The sequence below is a fragment of the Phocoena sinus genome, chromosome 2 (assembly GCF_008692025.1).
Source record: "Phocoena sinus isolate mPhoSin1 chromosome 2, mPhoSin1.pri, whole genome shotgun sequence".
NCBI classification, from domain to species: domain Eukaryota; kingdom Metazoa; phylum Chordata; class Mammalia; order Artiodactyla; family Phocoenidae; genus Phocoena; species Phocoena sinus.
This window is the reverse complement of record NC_045764.1, coordinates 3,380,298-3,396,713: the sequence shown is the minus strand read 5'-3', so window position 1 is coordinate 3,396,713 and position 16,416 is coordinate 3,380,298. Positions and strand designations below refer to the sequence as shown.

Below are 16,416 nucleotides of genomic sequence, written 5' to 3'. Positions count from 1 at the left end.
CCATTACCTCCAGAGGTTTCCTCTTACCTTCTCTTTTCTTCTTCTCCTTTTTTCTTTTTTATTATAGGACCACTTAACATAAGATCTATACTCTTAGCAAATTTTGAAGAATACAATATGGTATTATCAACTATAGGCTTTATGCTGTACAGTAGATCTCCAGGATTTATTTACCTTGCATAGCTGAAACTTTGTACCCTTTGACTAATACCTCCTTGTTTCCCCCTCCCATATATTTTCTGCCCTTTTTGGGGTGTGGGTGAGCTGTGTAATTTTTAGTATTCCATTTTATATCCTGTATAGACTTTTTAAATCTTTGTGATATTTCTTGTAGTGGTTGCTCATGGTCAACCTTCTAATAATACACTACTTCATGAGCTGTATAAGAATTCCATTTGCTCCAGCCCATATTTTGTGTTCTTATGCTATAAAACCCACAATACATATTATTATTTTTGGTGTAAATGGCCAATAATGTTTTAAAAATTATTTTAAAGTATTATACACATGTATGCACATGCATATATGCATTACCACAAAGATGAAGTCTTTTATTTTAACTATTAGCACAGATATTTACCCTTCCTGCTGGTCTTCATTCCTTCCTGCAGATCTGGGATTCAATCTGTTCTATCTGGTGTACTGTTTCCCTTCAGAAAATACAACTCTTTAAGTCTGAAAAATCTTTTAGCATTTCTTGCAATGTAAGTATGCTGGAGACAACTTTTTAAAGTTTTTATGTGTCTGGAAATACCTTCATTTTGACTTCATTTTTGAAGCAACTTTGTATGGGGTATAGTATTTTAGGTTAACAATTTTTTTCTTTCAGTGTTAAAAAAAAAAGATATTATTCCATTGCCTTTTGCCCTCCATTGTTTCTGGTGAGAAATGACATGTTCTTTTTCTCTGGTTGCTCTTAATATTTGATTTTCAGTAGTTTGATAGTGATGTGCTGAGGTGTGGTTTTCTTTTAATTCATCCTGCATGAGATTTGCTGGGTTTCTTGGATTTGTGGATTTAGAAGTTTACTGACCATTATCTGCCCAAATATTTTTCCGCTCGTTTCCTTCTGTCCTCTCTTTCTGAGACTCCAATTACACATACATTAATATGTTTGATATTTGATATTGCCTCACAGATCTCAAATTCTTTGTTTTGTTCTTTTCACTCATTTTTCCTTTTGTTTCAACTTTAAAATTGCTATTGCTCTGTCTGTAAATTTACTGTTTTTTTCTTTGCTGAGTCCAGCCTGCCATTGAGGCCATAAATTGAGTGCTTTATTTGTAATATACTTTTTAATTTCCAGCATTTCCATTTGATTCTGTTATAGTTTCTATGTCTCTAGAAATTCCTCATCTCTTCATGCATGTTTTCCACCTTCCTACTAGGTCCTTTAGCATTTCTATCATAGTTATTTTAAAATCCCTGCCTGAAAAATTTTAAATCAGTTTCAGAGATAACTGTTTCTATTGACTGTTTCTTCTTTTGATCATAAATCATATTTTCTTGATTCTTTAGGTGTCTTGTAATTTTTTATTGATGCCAGTCATTTTATATAAAATAAAAACGGAGTGAAGTAAAGAATGTCTACCTCCAGGAAGGGGTACTAGAATTGAGGGGCTGAGTTAAAATTTGTGCGATTGGGTCTGGGATTTATTTATTTATTTATTTTTGGCTGCGTTGGGTCTTCATTGCTGCACGTGGGCTTTCTCTAGTTGTGGCGAACAGGGACTACTCTTCGTTGCAGTACGCAGGCTTCTCATTGAGGTGGCTTCTCTTGTTGCGGATCACGGGCTCTAGGTGCGCGGGCTTCAGTAGCTGTGGCTTGCGGGCTCTAGGGTGCAGGCTCAGTAGTTGTGGCACATGGGCTTAGCTGCTCTGTGGCATGTGGGATCTTCCTGGACCAGGGCTTAAGCCCGTGTCCCCTGCATTGGCAGACACTACCTCTCAATCACTGTGCCACCAGGGAAGTCCAAAATGACAGATATCAGATTTTTTAAAAATTTTTTAATTTTTTGGCCACACCATGCGGCATCCAGGGTCTTAGTTCCCTGACAAGGGATCGAACCTGTGCCCCCTGTAGTGGAAGCGCAGTCTTAACCACTGGACCACCAGGGAAGTCCCTTGGGTCTGGGTTTTATTGCAGCTTTATTTGATTGGCAAATAGATGAAAATGTTTTCAGTGTATAATCAGGACTTTCCCTTCTCTAGGCCTTGGGGATCTGAGTACTGATAAGATTCTGAGAATTCTTTGTTCTTTACAGCTTCTTTATAGGTCTCTCCCACTGCTTTATAGGTTATCAGAATTTTGAGTTATGAGGCGTCCCCCTTGCTCTCTGCTCTTGCCCCAGGCTTTTTATTCTATATAGAAAGGTTTTCCCAGAGCAGTTTCTCTCAGTTACCCTTCCCTGCCTTCGTCTCTTGGCAGTTGGAAATCCAGGGTACCTCAGACTGATTTTTCTCAGCTTTCCTGCTCTGCTCCCCGCTTCCTTCCCAGATTGGCTGCCTTGAACTTGGTGGGGGCCCCACATACTTCAGGCGATATCCTCCGAGATCTCCTGTCCTGCCTCTCATCCTTTGGCGCAGTGCTCTGAGGACTCAGTGAAATCTGTGGGGAAGCATCGGTGGTTGGGAACAGACTGACTTTGTGGCTGGGACTCACACATGGTTGTTAAAAGGCTTCTAAAGTTTCAGCTGTGTTCTCTTTATCCACAACTCTGGAGGATTCTCCCTCCTCCTGACCCTTTCCTAGAGACCAGGAGTGAGAGCAGCTGTAGGTGTCTTATCTCCCTCAAATAGCTGCTTACTTTTGGTGGTTGAACTCACTTAGGTTACTTTACATCCTCAGCTCCAAAAAACTATGGTTTTGTAGTTTATCCAGGCTGTTTTGGTTGTTAGGGTGAGAGTGAGGCTCTCTTGTGACTTTTATACCCTAATCAGAAGCAGACTCAACACAATATATTACCATTATTGTTTAAATCTTTTAATTTACTTTATCCACTATTGGTACATCAGAGATCCATTGAAATATCCCCTGGCAATTGTGTTTCTGTCAACATGTATTTGTAGTTTTCTTACATTATGTGATTTTTGCCATATTTGGCAAATAAACCTTTTGGTTATTTTGCTCAGAAAGCAATGGATTGAATAAATAAATCCCAGAATGGTTCTTTGGCACACCCCTAAACAAACAAATGAAAACCCATAAAAACAAATAATTCTCTGGCAAATTCAGTTGATTTTACCTTTGACAATATAAAATTATTTGATTCAATGATCTGTCCTAAATTCTACTTCTTCTGCTATATCAATATTGCCGATTCTGTTTTCTCTGTGTTCATGTTTCTTTTTAATCTTCATTACCACAATCTTTTTATATTTAGCACTTTTGGGCCATTTATTTTTAAAATTTTATTTATTTAATTAATTTATTTTTGGCTGTGTTGGGTCTTCGCTGCTGTGCATGGGCTTTCTCTAGTTGCGGCAAACGGGCTACTCTTCGTTGCGGTGCGTGGGCTTCTCATTGCGGTGGCTTCTCTTGTTGTGGAAAACGGGTTCTAGGTGTGTAGGCTTCAGTAGTTGTGGCACATAGGCTCAGTAGTTGTGGCTCGTGGGCTCTAGAGAGCAGGCTCAGTAGTTGTGGTGCACGGGCTTAGTTGCTCTGCGGCATGAGATCTTCCCGGACCAGGGCTCGAACCCGTGTCCCCTGCATTGGCAGGTGGATTCTTAACCAGTGTGCCACCAGGGAAGTCTGGGTCCATTTATTTTATATTTTAGGTACAACCGTTATAAGCAGAAAAGTTTTAGATTTTGTTTTTCAATTTGATCTGAGGCTTTGCAGAAATTTTAGCTATTTATGTTTATTGTCATAATTTGATGCTTAGTATGACTTTATTGATGTATTTATCAAATATTTATTGAACACCTTTCCGGAAATAAACACATGAACAAAGCAAAATCCTTGCATGTGGGGAGATCACAGTCTAGTAAGAGAGTGTGATAACCACCACTAACAATAACTTTAACCAGGGAAAATGAAAGAGTGATGTGAAAACTGGAGCGTGAAAACTTACTCCAGAGAAAAGCTGATTTTAAGTTCTAGTATATTATTCAGTCGAAATGAAATGAGGATACAAAACATATGCTTGTTCCTTGTTTCTTTTTATGGTTACATGGAGGACTTTTTTCCCTCTCAAGTAATATGTTGTATATATAAAGGAGTTTTCTTGGATCCTGTACTTGGTGTACCATGTTTCTGGAAGAATAATTTTATCTTTGCAACCGTTGGATCAGTTCAATGTTATTTCAATGTAATTTTTGCCTAGAGGTTGAGGATAAGGTATGTTATAGAATACTATTTTGTAGGCCAGTGGAGTGTTTCTACCCTAGAAAAGAATAATCTTTTTCATGGGAACGAACAAATTTCCATCAAACAGTTAAGGCCTTTCTGATTCTGGGAGGGTGGTCTGAGGAGAGAAAAGTTAAAATGTAACTACTTCAGATAATTTGCCTCTGAAGATAGAAGAAGGTGTCTTTTACAAAACTGCTGGCCGGCTGGGTTAATGGGAGGCCTAGAAGGAGATGGCATCTGATCCTCTAGCCTGCTCAGGATGGGGAAAGAGTCTAGAGCAGTGGCTCTGTCACTGTGTCTGTTAGAAGGGATGATGGAGAATGCCTTTGGCCTGGACCTTTAGACCAATAGTCAAGGATGAGTGAGTGTGGCATCCCTGAGTCTGTCTTCTGATAGACACCACAGAGGCTGGCTTGGAATTCCAGGCTGTGGACTCAGGACTCTGCTGTGTTTTGCAGCTGGAGAGAGGACGCTGGCAGAACTCAGGTACTTTGCTGAGAGCAGCTGGCAGCTCAGACAAGAAAAGGAACCTGGGTTTCCCCAGTCTGGAGCAGAGCCCCCTTTTCTGGGATGAACAAATCCCCGTTCTCCCCATTCCCGACCCCCGCATGGCTGTCAGTCAGGCGTGGTGGCTGAACCACGCCTTCATTGCCACCCTCAGCCCCTTCCACCCATCAGACGTAGGGTCACTCAGGTGTTGTACTGAAAACGAATGGATGCCCAACATTGGAGCCAGCACCAGTTTAGAGCTCACAGTTCACAGAGTGACCAAACGTCCCAGTTTGCCTGGGACAGTCACCCTCTACACTTGGTGTTTCAGCATAATTATTAATAGCTTTCCTTTTCACTCTCAACAGTGTCCACATTTAGACAACAAATGATATGGGTACTTTAGCTTCTCATCTGTGACAAGACCCATTCTTTAGCTTATACTGACACCTGTAGGCATGCAAAACGGCTTTGAAGAAAATGAAAACGTGGCAGGCTTTGCCCATCCTCAGTCTCCAGGATTTCTGCCCACCTCCTGAATATACCGAGAGCCCTAACTGAGGGGCATGTTCTAGAAAGGGGTCCAGGCAGGGAAAGACGTCCCCTGGAAGATGCTGCGTGCTCCGCTACTGTGAGCGTCCAGGGGTGCACTGACACTTGGAGTAACGTTTTGATCACTCCTATTGGTGACAGGAGTCACCCTCAGCTTCAGGTGAGAATATGAGCCCAGATGGCTCTATGAGCCGTGACAGATGTTGCCCGGGTTGGGAGATGTGATACGTGGGGCTGGTGAACCTTGAGGCTGCAGGTGTTCACAGCTGGGGAGGCTTGAGAGGAGAGTGTAGGCAGGTCAGTTTCAAGGCCCCCCGCTCATCTGCTGGAAATCAGGTGACCCTGGGTCTCCCTGGACCAAGAAGACACGCACAGTGGAGCGCGGATGTGAGCTGTGGTACCCGAGGGCCTCACATTCTCATCTCCCTCAGGCCCCATCATGACACCTGGATTCCAATCTGAACGTCAAAAACAACACGATACACTTAAAATTAAATTCTGAGGTCAGGACAGCTTCGGGCAGGTCTAATTTGTGTTCTTGGCTGTCATAATGATGGATTTGAGACAGATTAACCTGTGGGCTCCTGAGCCTAACAGCCCTGTAGGGCCCCCTCTCCCTCCATGAAACTGCCTTTAAGGGGGGGCCCCTGTCCCCCCACCGAGGCCACCCCTCCCGCTGCCTGACAGCCCTGAGCCGACGGCTCCTGCGCCCGGAGAAGTGAAAATAGACCGTTGTCGAGATAAGAAAGGAGGCTTAGCAGGCGTGTTTGCCCTACTCAGAGCAAATCAGGATGGGGAAGGGAAACACAGGATGTCTGACTTCCAGCTATTCTTGTAGGATTTTACTGCAGTTCTTGTTTTTGTCTTCTTCTTATTTTTTAAATGATGTTGTAAAGTCCCTGGCAAGATAGAGACCTTGGGCTTCACCGACTTCCTTCGAAAGGGCTTGCGCTGGATTCTTCCAGACTCTGAGAAAATCTTGGCCGTGCCCCCTGACCCGCATCTTGGGGATGGCGGCGGCTGAGCGGCCTGCCTCCTGGCTGTCACTGGCTGAATGAACAGACCAGAATGAGTCAATTCTCTGCCGTCTGCTATTTAAAACAACGGGTTCCTTCCTGTTTCCTACGCGCTGACTGAGACTTCTTCTGTGTTAGGGGAAAAAAAAGGAATTCCGGGATAGAGTGGGCCCTCCGCGACTGAATGAGCCATACATCTCAGCCCGCGGTGGCACAAAAGCTCCTAACTGTTTTATCTGTACAGATGGCTCTAATTTGGTGTTGGTGGCATGACTCCGTGAGCTAATTTTCCAAATACTTGGTTCATTGAAGTGGAAGAAAAAAAAAAAAAAAAAAAGCCCTCTAAGCCAAGCGAGACTCCTCCAAAAAACAGAAGTCCTGAATGTTTAACTGCAGCGTTGCTTCCGACGGGGCAGGAGGGGGAGTGAAAACCTCCAGGCTGCATCTGAGGGCGCCCTGGGCTCTGGTTCCTTTGTCCGCCACCCCGGGGAGATCCAAGCACCCACTGGGAGTGAGGCCCGCTCCCGCCACGACCTGGTCCCCGGGGGAGCTGGACCGGAGAGGGCCGAATGTGGCCTCAGATGATGGGCTGGGGTCTCTGCGATGCCACATCAGGGCCTAACTCGGGCTGCTTCTCTCTTTCTCCAGCCAAGTGTAAGGATGTAGGAGGGGCGTAACGGTGGTGAGTCTCAGCCGTACCTCCCGGGGCCGCTGCCGGGCCGCTGCCTGGCCGCTGCTGCGGCCCAATGGGCACCGACACCGTGCCGCTCCGGCCGCCCTGGGGCTGGGACTTCCTGGGGGCGACCGAGAAGCTCCGAGAGTGCTCGGAACACTGCGGGGACCTCGGACCCCTCGCGCATGCAGCAAGCACGCTGGGCCCCGTACCGGCCACGGGTGCTTAAGGTTAGTGGTTCCCACCCCCAACCCGAAGGGGCAGTCATCTCACCGCCCCAGGCAGGAGGGTAGGAGATGCATCAGGGTCTTCACTTGCCCAGGAAGCAGGCGAGGCGTCACAAAGGAGGCGCTGTAGAGCCGGGTCCTGAAGAAAGGGGGTGGGACCATATTAGGTGGAAAAGCACAGAAAAGCTGTGTGTGATATGCTTAAGAAACGGGCGCTTCCGTGGTGGCGCAGTGGTTGGGAGTCTGCCTGACAATGCAGGGGACACGGGTTCGAGCCCCGGTCCGGGAAGATCCCACATGCCGTGGAGCAGCTAAGCCCGTGCGCCACAACTACTGAGACTGCGCTCTAGAGCCCGCGAGCCACAACTACTGAAGCCTGCACGTCTAGAGCCCGTGCTCTGCAACAAGAGAAGCCACCGCAATGAGAAGCCCACGCACCGCAACAAGAGTAGCCCTGCTCACTGCAACTAGAGAAAGCCCGGGCGCAGCGACAAAGACCAAACACAGCCAAATATCAATCAATCAATCAATTTATTAAAAAAACAAAAACCAGTACCTACTTTATAAGAAGAAAAAGAAATGGTGACAGTGTCAGTGTCGTCTCCCAAGTGCAAATAGTTGGCACTCTGTAAATAATCGCACATGTGAAGGAATAGATGGCCGCCGTCTACATACGTGTGCGTGTGTGTGCACGTGGGTGTTCACGTGGGGGGGGCAGGGGGAGGAATATAGGACACAAGTCTTTGCCAGGTAGGCTGGAACCAGACTGAGAAAAACCTGTTGGCAAAGAAAAGCCTAGAAAAGTTTTCAAAGTCTCGAAATAGGTAAGAGTTGGCTAGAAGGAAACAACCAGACAGGTGTTTCTAAAGCTCATCGTGGACACTGTCTGGGGAAGCGCTGGAGGGGTGCAGATGAGAAGGTGACCGCTTGGGCTGAGGGGAGGGCAGTGGCCGTGGAGGCACAGCCAGCGGCCGGGCTGGAGCTGGACGGCAGGGGCAGCAGGGAAGGCAGGGGTCAGTGACCCTCAGACCCCTGGTTCGGGCAGAGGGAGGGGCTGGACACGCACTGGGTGCCGAACACAGGAAGCAGCAGGGCAGGGCAAGCAGGTGGGTTCAATGTCGTTGAATCGAGGTTCACAGGGGCAGCGGGACCAAGCCCATCCCGGGGTCGCTGGGGCTTGTAAACCTAGTGGAAGGCAAGGCAGGGCCCTGGAGGCGGGGCAAGGTCTCAGCAGCGGGGAGGGGAGGCCAGGAAGGAAGCCGGAACCGCCGGAGGAGACAGATGCTGGGGCCGAGCGGGGCGCAGAGCCCGCCTGGGGGTGGCGGCGGGGGCACGGGCTCCCAGCCACGGCCACGCGGCCCTCCTGCTTCTCCGCTCAGGTTTGGGCATCTGGACTCAGGGGGCTGGTGGGAGGGCGCAGGCACGGGGCCAGGGGCGGGCACAGGGAGGGACGTGTGTCCCTCCGACATGCTCACCCACACTCGGACCCCGAGGCCAGGTCCGCATCCTGGGCCTGAGCTCTGGCTCCTGGTTTCAGGAGGGTCCCCCTCAATGCGGTGGGAGTGAGGGCTGGAGGGCCCTGTTGCCAGGGAAGGGTGGGCACTTCCTACCATGACTCTCTCAGGACACAGGGCTCCCCCCTTTTCTCAGGGGCGTGGAGCACAGGGGGCAGGGTCCTCACAGGGAGAGGAAAGGGAAGAAGATGGTAGTTTGGACAAAGCAGAATGGCCCAAACCAGTGGGAGCCGGGAGCCCCCGTTGTGGTGGGTGGTGGAAACGCGCCCTTCCTCTGGCCCCACTGAAGGGCCACAGGCCTTTGCGAGAAAGGGTGGCCTTGGAGAAGACTTCAAAGAATAGAAGGAGGACAGGTACCCTGGTGGGGTCTCTGCTCCCGCCCCTCCAACAGCCGGACAGGCCGCCACGTCTGGATGAGGCCGGACCACCTACTCGAGACAGGGGCAGAGTGGGTGCAGGGCTGCTGTCCAGCTGGGATGGGAGAGAGAGGTGCAGGGAGGCCACAGAGGACTGGAAAGTCAGGTCTGAGCCACCCTGGAGGCGTCTCGGGCAGCCAAGAACGAGGTCTGGGACAGGCCGGTGGTGAGGTGGCCAGGAAAGTCCGAGGCGTGAGCCAACACCCAAGGGTTGTGTGCGCAAGGAAGGGAACAGGAAGCCAGTCCTGGGACGCACCTGTGGATGCGAGGCTGGCGGTCAGTGTACCCCACTGAATTCACCGAGAGCCACGATCACGGGCCAGTGGAGACGCTGGCCTCCTCCGTGGTCGGGGAGAAAAGAGCAAGGAGCTCTAGCTTGGTCTGGGGGATGAATAAGGGTGGAGTTAGAATGAGCTCAAAAGAGCAACGAAGCCGGTCAAGCCATTAGGCTGGTGCCTCTTGGCAACCCTGGGGGGGTCCCCACTCTCTGATGGAAGTAGCTTAGTCGCCTACAGGACTCACTGAGTACATGCTCCCTAAAGAATTCCCTGCACAGCTGGGGGAACCTCTGCCCCAAGCTTGTGGTCTGAAGGAGAAACCCTGGATCCCTTCAGAGAGTCTGGGGGAGCCTCCCGCCCCAGGTGCTGGCACCCAGTAAGGAACCGGCCCTGCTGAGGCCCCCCAGACTGCTTCACACGTAGAGGAGCCAAAAGGGCGCCCACACTTCAGGGCCTTCTAAGACGTTTTGTGTGTGTACGTGTGGACCATTGGACCGCTTTGTCAATGTGGTGAAGCCTATAGATATCTTCCCAGAAATGTGTGTGTTTTTTGAAAAATAAAAGGCATCTTTTGTGTGTGTGTGTGTTATTTTTAAATGGATAAAATAGAATACTAGATTAAAATTCGTACTCAAATATAGTTATTAAAGTATAAAAATCGTGATAATTTAATATGCACACCTCTTAATTAACCCATTATTTAATAAGATATAGGGGGAGGTTTCATAACCACCATCCTTTTGAAGTAGTGATGAGTATAAGTGATATTTTGATATAGGCAAAGTAACTGTATTATGATGTGAAAATATCTGACTTCTATCACAAATACTGCCAGTACTGATGTGACTTATTGACTACATTTATTATTGAAGAAAGTGCTAAGTTTAGAGAAAATAAAGATGTAAAGTTTTTTCCCGTTCAGGTTCACAGTTCTCTTGAATTCTATCTAAGGCTCCTCTGGGGATGCTGGACCTCTATTAAGAGCCTCTGTTTATCGTATAAAGCCATGGAGATTTGGGGGTCCATATGTTCCAACAGCAGCGATAGCATTAATTATCCTAACACATTCGTTGGTCTTATTTGGCCTGGAAGGGGCACCATCCCTATACAAGGAGCTTGACCTTCACATCGTCTTATTGTGGAAGCTGAATAATGCCCCCCAAAATGCCCATGTCCTCATGCCCAGAATTATGAGGATGTGACCTTATATGGCAAAAGAGACTTTGTGGCTGTGATTAAATTAAGGATTTTGAGATGGAGAGATTATTCTGGATCATCCAGATGGGCCCAAAGTTATCACAAGGAGACCAGGGACCCCCCTCCTGGTGGTCCAGTGCTTAGGACTCTCTGGGTTCAATAATCCCTGGTCAGGGAACTAAGGATCCTGCGAGCCGTGGGGCGTGGCCAAAAAACCAAATAAAAAAGAAGGAAACTGGACAGGAGTGGGGATGTGATGACGGAAGCAAGAGGTTGGAGTGATGTGAGAAGAGGCCACGAGTCAAGGGATGCAGGTAGCTTCTAGAGGTTGTGGGGGGCTCCCTGAAGGCTCCAGAAGGAACTCAGCCCTGCTGACGCGTTGGTGATAGGCTTCCGACCTCCAGTACCATCACAGATCTGGGTCGTTTTAAGCCACTATGTTCGTGGTAATTTATCACAGCGGCAGGAAGCGAATACGCTTACGTAAGACGCATCATCCCACTTCAAGACGTTTTGTGGAGGTGCCCTGTGTGCGTGAAGTGCCGTGGTCTCACTCACAAGCTGAGCGACTTTTTACACTTTCTACTCTGTGTAGCCACCCCGGAGCCAGGATATGGAGCAGCGCGGCTCCCAGAAGCCTCCCTCAGGGTCCCTCCCGGGCAGCAGCCCCGTGGGACCCCTCTTCTGACCTCAGTTCGTCTGCTGGTAAATAGGTGGAATCGTGCCTTACACACTGTCAGCGTTGCATCTGCGAGATGGATCTTTGTTGCCGCTTCTCGATGTCCGTGTTTAGTTTAGTCCTTTAATCAGTTTGGTAGGAGATTATTTTACTTATTCATTTATGTTGAAGTATAGTTGATTTGCAATGTAGAGTTTTAGGTGTACAGCACGGTGATTAAGTTATACATACATGTATATCTATTTTTTTCAGATTGTTTTCCCTCACAGGTGATTACAGCGTACTGAGTAGAGTTCCCTGTGCTACACAGTAGGTCCGTGTTTGTTATCTGTTTTATACACAGAAGCGTGTATATGTTAATCCCCAACTCCTAATTTACGCCCGCCCCCCAGGAAATTCTTACAAGCTTGCCCCCAGATAAAGGTGGAAATAGAGACACAATCCTCTACTCCCCCAGTTTCATGGCTGCCCTGAAATGGACTCCAGCCCTCAGATCTCGTCCTCGTTCCTCCCCCCAGAGACCAGGGCCTTGCTCAGCGGCCACAGGGGTGGCTATCTGGACTTGGATTTGTCTCCCTCCAGGACCCCTCTGACACCATTGCCTGAGCTTTTTGTGGTGAAGGTTGTCTTCAGCACCAGCGGTTCTGGGGACCTTTAATGTTCTCTGTCCTTCCTGCTGCCTCTGACCTTTCACCTAGGGTAAGTCTACCCAATCCCCCGGAACCACCCTGCACTCTCTCTGTCCCCTCCTCTCTCTGCATTTCCATCTACCTCCATCTGAGCCCTCCCCAGGGAGCCCCCTAGTCCTTCCCCACTTTGGCAACATTTCTTTAAGGCAACAGCCACCCTGGCCTTTCCAAGGATCCACCCGGAGGGTCCCTCACTCTGCGAGGTGACATCTTCATTGTATCCAGCCAGGGAAGCCTCATGGTGGGGGGGTGGAGGGGTGGGATTCCTCGCTGGCCCTTCCTGCCCCCTCGCCCCCGCTCAGGGTCCCCTCTGGCCTCGGCTCTGCCTGGAGAGGGTCCTCGCTGGGCCATGGGCCCCCCAGCCTGCGGCTTCCGGTTGCCAGAGCGACTCAGTGTGGCCACGCTGGGGGTTGGTTGGCGGGACAGCAGAAGAAGACGTTTCCGGAGCCACAGGGCCTGGGCCCGGAGTCCAGGGTGACGGGCCTGCTGCCGGACAGGCAGTCACCGCCCTCAGCCCCCGGTCGGCACCCTCGCCCACTGGCAATTCGCTGCTTCTGTTTCTAAGATCAAAATCTCCTGTTGATTACTAATAAAGCTGACAGGTGAATTCGGCCTTCGATCTGCAGTCAAGAGGGTTGCCGGTACCCTCACCCCCTAGTTTATTTTATTGTTTAATTTTTATTTTGTTTTGGAGTACAGTTGAATTACACGGTGTGTTGGTGTCAGGTGTGCAGCAAAGTGAGTCAGTTACACACATACACGTATCCACTCTTTCTCAGATTCTTTTCCCAAATAGGCTATTACAGAATATTGAGTTCCCTGTGCTCTACAGTAGGCCCTTGTTGGTTATCTATTTTGTATGTAGTAATGTGTTTATTTTATTTTATTTTGTTTTAAGCTTCTTTCTTTCTTTTTATTTTTTCCAGACGCGAAATCCAGTTTTAAACCATTTTTTTATTGAAGTGTACTTGATTTGCAACGTTGTGTTACTTTCAGGTGTACAGCAAAGTAATTCAGTTATACATACATATATATACCTATTCTTTTTCAGAGTCTTTTCCATTATAGGTTGTTACAGGATGTTGAGTATAGTTCCCTGTGCTATACAATTGGTCCTTGTTGTTTATCTATTTTACATATAGTAGTGTATTTCTGATAATCCCAAACTCCTACAAGAAATCCAGTTTTCAAGCTGTTGCCGTAGAGAATTTTACATTATTCCTAGTGTTTTCTCAAGCACTTTTTTTTTATGTCCAGCATTGACAAGAGTCTATTTTTATTTATTTATTTTCTGGCTGCACCGCGCGGCTTGCGGCATCTCAGTTCCCTGATCAGGGATTGAACCCAAGCCACAGCAGTGAAAGCCTGGAATCCTAACCACTAGGCCACCAGGGAACTCCTATTTTTAATTTTTAAAATTTTAATTCAATTTTTAAAGGTTACTTTCCATTGACAGTTATGACAAAATATTGGCTGTCTTCCCCGTGTTGTCTTATACCCAGTAGTCTGTGCCCTCCCCTCTCCCACCCCGTGTTGCCCCTCCCCCTCCCCACTGTAACGGCTAGTTTGTTCTCTAGATCTGCCTCACTCCCTCCTTTCATTGAACTGACTCCCTGCAAACTTCCAACGGGCCTGTGTGAGAAAGAACTACGGCCTGTGATTTGAGAATACGGGTCACAACCCAAACGGGGAGATGCAAGGAGAGTCAGGGGGGCCTTTACGAGTTTTATTTAGGGGATGACAGGGGTAGAACAGAAGAAGGGAAGCAGCTCTACCCGTGGGCATTTCCCCCTCCCTCTAAGAAACTCCCCCGTGCCAGGACCACGGACAAACCCCTCCCTGGAAGACAGCCTGCAGGGTTCTGTTTCACAAGCTGCTCCCAGGGTACAGATGCAGGCGCCTGCCTCCTTCTGCCGTCCTTGCCTCCTGGGAGTTCAGGTGCCTCGGCCTCGTCAGGGTTTCAAATAAGAAAGATTTGTTGTCCTCGCCCTCATTAGTTCTTTTTTTTTTTTTTTCTTAAAGAAAAATGAGCTCAAGAAAGAGAAGTCTGCGCATAAGAACGTCTCTAGGCCGGGCTGGAGAGGCTAGGAAGGAAAGCTACCTAGGATTCATTCTTATAAACATCATAATAAATAACACGGATTTCAACAGACGGCTATAAATAACATCTAATGTTTGCACTCAACAGTTTCAGGCTCTCAGGTGATGGCCCGGGACAAGTGGCCGCCTGGTCCTGCCCTGCTGGCTCGCCGCCCAGTCACCTAAGCCTCCCTGTTTTCAGAGGTTGTTTTCTGCATCTCTCTCAGAGACTGTAGGCGCGCCAGCCCCTCTCTCGCTGCCCCGGGCGATCTTGGGGACCTGCCCCTTGGTGGGAGGACATCTGACGGGGAGGCCACTGGGTTACCGGTTTCCTTCCTCAGCGACTCACAGGCCCGCAGCCTCGCAGATGTGCTCCCTGGGTTTGTTTTGATAGCTTGTTTGAAAAACAGTTCCTATCCACCAGCTGTTCAGATAATCATATTCCAAGTGGCAACCAACTGGGATTATTATGGTTGCTGTTTACCCTGACCAGCGTGGCTCAGCTGGAAGATATGGGCCTGGGTTGGGGGTCCCCTTTCTTGTTCTTGTGATTGCCGCCCAGATTGGCCGTAAGGAAGCCTCCTTTTCCGCTTTCCTCCCCTGGGAGCCCTGTGTTCCCCGGGGAGACGACGAGGGGCAGGGATCTGAGGGAAGCTTCGGGAACGTGGGTGTTCTTGGCATCGGTGACCCTCACCCCATATCAGACCGTTTCGCCGTCAGTACTGGGACTTTGTGTCCCCGCTTGTGCAGGGTTGGAGGGAAGGCCTGGCTCAGAGGTTGAGCGTGTCCTCTGAACTCTCCCTCCAGTGCCCCAAACCTTCCAGGCCTAAAATCAAACTTCCCACGTGCCCACCCAGCCCTAGCACCCCTACCCTCTTCCCTCAGCGTGCAGACAGCACCCACTGCTCCCCACGCACCCACACCAGGCCTGCTGTCCCCCCGGCTTTCCTGTCCCTTGACCCCCAAAGTCAGGGGTTTGCCAAGCCTGGCTGAGTTTCCTGGGGCCTTTTTTCCCTCTGCCTCTATGTCTTCTTTCCCATCTACACTGCCTCTGCCCACAGGTGCCCCGTCACCTGTCCCTTTCACCGTGGCAGGAACTTTCCATCACTGTCCCAGCCGTCTTTCCTCCTCTTCAACTGCACCCTCCCACCGCTGCTAGGCCCGGCTTCCTAACGCTGCCCTCTGTTGTCACTTACCTGCTCAAACCCCCTTAGCCCCTGCCCGCTGTGTGCAGCTCTGAGCGACGAGACCTTGTCTGCCATCCCAGGCCCTCGGCACCCTGGTTCCAACCTCACCTGATCTCCCTCTTTTGCTCGGTCCTGCTCTCTCCCGCTGTCTTGTCAAGCTCACATCTGTGCTTTCCAGCAGGGCTGATTCCAGGGGCTGCCCCTCCCTTGACAGATTCCATGAACGCACTTCCCGGAGTTGTACGGCCTGTGCGACAAGGGGGCCTCCGGGCCCTTGCACATGCTGCTTCCTTGCTCTGGAGGGCCGTCCTCCCCCAGCTGCCTGTGAAAGCCAAACAATTCTTCAAATGTCACTTCTTCCATGAAGCCTTCGGTGATCATCATTGCTTGAAAGGGTAGCTCATATTCACGGATCTCTGAAAAAAATTGTACCTTACGCTTATAATTTTCTTTGTATTTCAGACTTTGCTTAGAACACAAGCCTCCATAAAGACTATTGATTACTTTCCTGTATATCGTTTGCTGTGCCTAGCCCTGGGCCTGGCACATAGTAAGTGCTCCGTAAGTTTTTGTTGGACGAATGAAAGAATGAATGACTTATGTTGGGCTTGGCTCCGCCACAGCTCACTGTTAACCTCTGGTTGCATTTAAATTCAGGTACACGGCCTCTCCTCGTGCTTATTTACTACTAGAAGCAGAGAAGGATTGAATCAAACCCTAAAGATGGTCCCTCCATTACCCAGACTCACTTAATGCGAAGCAGAGATTCTCAGGTACATGAGTCCACAGAATACTAACTGGTCCACTGCAAACCATCGCTCAGAATGCTGGGCCCCAGGATATGTCTCCAGGGCACGGGGGTCCGGGGGGCAGAGGGCTGTGGATGAGGGAGCGTTGGGCCCCTGCCCCGCTTCAACAGGTCAGCTCTACTTGCTTCTGTGTCACACCGTGAGGTCTGGTAGAAGCTCTATTCAACCAGAGGCCCCCCGAAATTTTTTTAGGAAAAACAGAAACTAAGAAATATATATATGTAGTTCAACTGGGTAGACATCTTACAAGAAATGCCTGT

General features: G+C 49.1%; 1 long non-coding RNA gene across 2 annotated transcripts in view; it reads left to right on the top strand.

Moving 5' to 3' along the window:
• The window catches only part of LOC116746985, a 46,314-nt gene that overhangs the window by 26,644 nt on the left and 3,254 nt on the right, over positions 1-16,416 (top strand). The window contains exons 1-3 of one of the 2 annotated variants that reach the window (XR_004347943.1): positions 11,926-12,091; positions 15,810-15,897; positions 16,005-16,120. This is a non-coding gene — a long non-coding RNA (uncharacterized LOC116746985). Of the gene's footprint in view, positions 1-11,925; positions 12,092-15,809; positions 15,898-16,004; positions 16,121-16,416 lie in introns of those variants that run through there. The other variant, XR_004347942.1, reaches the window with a different exon arrangement.